At 45.1% G+C, this 3,877-nt stretch overlaps 1 protein-coding gene across 1 annotated transcript in view; it reads right to left on the bottom strand.

Annotated features, from left to right (window-relative positions):
* The window catches only part of LOC142025194 (scavenger receptor cysteine-rich domain-containing protein DMBT1-like), a 903,096-nt gene that overhangs the window by 235,443 nt on the left and 663,776 nt on the right, over positions 1–3,877 (bottom strand). The gene's annotated exons all lie outside the window — the stretch shown is intronic.

Raw genomic sequence — 3,877 nt, 5'->3', positions numbered from 1 at the left:
CAATAAACTTGCTTTATTGTATTATCCAAAGCAATGTGTTTTGGATTGAAGTGTTGTTTGGGGGAAACTCCGTTTGAGATAATAGGATTAGTTCATATCACTTGATACCAATAAATGCTAGACTTTGCATGAGATTCTTTTGCCTGGGAGAGAGCTGGGTAGTACATAGAGCTCATATCTGGGGATAGTCTGGGACTGGGTCTTGGCTAGTGTGCCTCTGCAATGTGAGTCAAGAATGGTAACATCTAATTTAGACGCCATCTGTTTTTTGTATGGGTGGTTTTATGCTTCCCAATATACGTGACTTTTCACATGCCAACACTGAATTGCATTGGCCATTTTGTTGCTCAGTTGTCCAGTTTTGTGAGGTTCCTTTGCAACTCCTTGTGCGCACTTCGAACTTAAGTGTCTAGAGTAAGTTCTACTGTCTGCAGGCTTTGCCATCTAACTCTTACCTCTTTGTCTGGATCAGGGGTTCTTGCATGTCCTTGCACTGTGACCACCTTATGACAACAAAAATTACTGCATGACTCCAGGAGTGGGGACTGGACCCTAAATCCATCTCAGCCTTGCCACCAGGGCCACCCCTGGAGAGGTCCAGAACAGTCTCCCTGCTGCTGGTCCCACCCTGGCCCCATCATTGGCCTAGCCCAACTCCACCCTTCTCCAAGACCTGCCTGTACTCCTCCCCTGCCCTGCCTCTTCCCTCTGATCCGCCCTCCCTCACCCTTGCTCTGCCTCTTTCCTGCCCCTGCTCTGCCCCCACCCCTGCCTCTTCCCCAAACCCCTTCCTCCAAGCAATGCTGGGACTAGCGGGGTTGGGGGCCTGGCACTGATAGCAGCAGGTCAGTCCCTGCACTGGTGGTGGGAGGGGAATGGAGTCACACGGCCCTAGCTCGTTCTGCCCCCTCCCCCCCCAAGAAGTCAGCTGCATTGCTCTGCTTCCTGCCACTGCCAGTGAGTGTGGGGGGACACCCCTGCTGCAGGTGCCAGCTCCCACACTTGTCCCCTGCGACCGGGGCTCTTGCAAACAGGGCGACTGCTAACAGGTGGGAGTTTTGAGAGGGGCCGTCCTGGTGAAAGAGGGGGCAAACTACCGCACCTTCAGGTAAGTGGCTGTCTAAAGTGTGTGGGTGTTTTTGTTTGAGGGTTCTGGGCTTGTGTTTGTCTGTCTGTTTGGAGTTTGGAGTGCTGGGCTGTTTGCTTGAAAGGCCGTGTGCTCAGGCTGGCAGTTGGAAGCTGTGAGTCTTGATTAGGTTTGAAATCTAAGACCTCTGTGCTGATTGCCTGAGCTGTAGCCAGAGGGAGGGGCTATCAGGAAGGCCAGAGCCTTTTAAACCCTGCTGGCAAGCGACGAGGGCGCTTGTGACTGGAGCTCTTGCAAATAGGGCGACTGCTAACAGGTGGGAGTTTTGAGAAGGAGCTTAGAGGAAGCTAGTTACTTCTAACATCCTTAAATCTTTTATAACATCTCCATCTGAAACTTTTACTTAAAAACCCCATATAGAATTAAATTAAATCAGAGGAGGAAATGGAGGCAGAAGACCAGCAGCAGAGTGGGGGCTATCCTGTTAGGAAGAGGCAGGTGTTAGTAGTGGGTGAGTTGATCATTAGAAATATAGATAGTTGGGTTTGTGATGACCAGGAGAACTGTATGGTGACTTGCCTGCTTCGTGCAAAGGTTGCGGATCTTTCGAGTCATCTAGACAGACTTATATGCAGTAGTGGGGAGGAGCCGGTGGTCGTAGTACATGTAGGTACCAATGACATAGGGAAGGGTAGGAGAGATGTCCTGGAGGCCAAATTTAGGTTGCTAGGAAGGAGACTGAAATCCAGGACCTCTGTGGTGGCATTCTCAGAAATGCTTCCAGTTCCATGCGCAAGGCCAGGTAGGCAGGCAGAACGTCAGCGTCTCAATGCGTGGATGAGACGATGGTGTAGGGAAGAAGGGTTTTGCTTTATTAGGACCTGGGGACACTTTTGGGGTAGGGGGGAGCCTATACAGGAAGGATGGGCTCCACCTAAACCAAGGTGGATCCAGGCTGCTGGCATTAAAATTAAAAAGGTCGTAGAGCGGTGTTTAAACTAAGAGATGGGGGAAAGCTGATTGGTGCGGAGAAGCACGTGGATCGGACGGAGACTTCTCTTAGGCGAGACTCCATAGATAGAGATTCTCTAGAATTCAGTCAGAAAGAGAAGAAGGGAGATGATAAAGTATGGGCCAGATCAGATGAGAAAAAAATCACATATAAAATAATCCAATATGTCAGGGAAGGGCAGGCAATGAATAGTGGTAGTTTTTAAAAGTGCTTTTACACAAATGCTAGAAGTCTGTCTAATAAGATGGGTGAATTAGAGCACCTTATATCAAAGGAGGAGATTGACATAATAGGCATCATGGAAACCTGGTAGAATAAGGACAATCAGTGGGACACTATCATACTGGGATATAAAATATATCAGAAGGACAGAATGGGTCGAGAGGGTGGCGGAGTGGTACTGTATGTGAAAGATAATATAGAATCAAATGAAATAAAAATCCTAAATGAATCAAAATGTTCCATAGAATCACTATGGACAGCAATTCCTTCCTCTGATGGGGAATATAGCACTAGGGATATATTATCAACCACCTGACCGGGACAGTGCTAGTGATGCTGAAATGCTAAGGGAAATTAGAGAGGCTATCAAAATAAAAAACTCAGTAATAATAGGGGATTTCAATTATCCCCATATTGACTGGGTACGTGTCACCTCAGGAACGGATTCAGAGAGAAAATTTCTTGATGCCTTAAGTGACTGCTTCTTGGAGCAGCTGGTACAGGAACCCACAAGGGGAGAGGCAATTCTTGATTTAGTACTGAGTGGAACAGAGGATCTGGTCCAAGAGGTAACTAGTACAGGTCCACTTGGAAATAGTGACCATAACATAATAACATTTAATATGCCTGTGTTGGGAAGAACACCACAACAGTCCAACACTCTGGTATTTAATTTCAAAAAGGGGAATTACACAAAAATGAGGAGGTTAGAAATTAAAAGGTAGAGTAACTAGATAAAATCCCTGCAAGCTGCATGGAAACTTTTCAAAGATACCATATTAGAGGCCCAACTTAAATGTATACCCCAAATTCAAAAACACAATAAGAGACCTAAAAAAGAGCCACCACGGCTTAACAACCATGTAAAAGAGGCAGTGAGAGATAAAAAGGCATCTTTTAAAAAGTGGAAGTCAAATCCTAGTGATCAAAATAGAAAGGAACACAAACACTGCCAAACACTGCCAAATTAAATGTAAAAATGTAATAAGAAAACCAAAAAAGATTTTGAGGAACAGTTAGCCATAAATTCAAAAAACAATAGTAAAATGTTTTTTAAGTACATCAGAAGCAGGAAGCCTGCTAAAAAAGCAGTGGGGCCCCTGGACGATAGAGACATAAAAGGAGCAATCAAGGAAGATAGTGCCATTGCGGAAAAACTAAATGATTTTTTTGCTTCAGTCTTCACGGCTGAGGATGTTAGAGAGATTCCCAAATCTGAGCCATCCTTTATAGGTGACAAATCTGAGGAACTGTCCCAGATTGAACTGTCATTAGAAGAGGTTTTGGAACTAATTGATCAGCTAAACAGTCACAAGTCTCCGGGACCTGATGGTATTCACCCAAGGGTTCTCAAAGAACTCAAATGTGAAATTGCGGAACTATTAACAGTGGCTTGTAACCTATCCGTTAAATCAGCTTCAGTACCCAATGACTGGAAGACAGCTAATATAACACCAATATTTAAAAAGGGCTCTAATGGAGACGCTAGCAATTATAGACAGGTAAGTCTAATGTCAGTACCGGGAAAATTAGTAGAAACAATAGTAAAGAATAAA

The sequence above is a fragment of the Carettochelys insculpta genome, chromosome 22, assembly GCF_033958435.1.
Source record: "Carettochelys insculpta isolate YL-2023 chromosome 22, ASM3395843v1, whole genome shotgun sequence".
In the NCBI taxonomy this organism is placed as follows: Eukaryota; Metazoa; Chordata; order Testudines; family Carettochelyidae; genus Carettochelys; species Carettochelys insculpta.
This window is presented reverse-complemented; position numbering and strand designations above follow the sequence as displayed.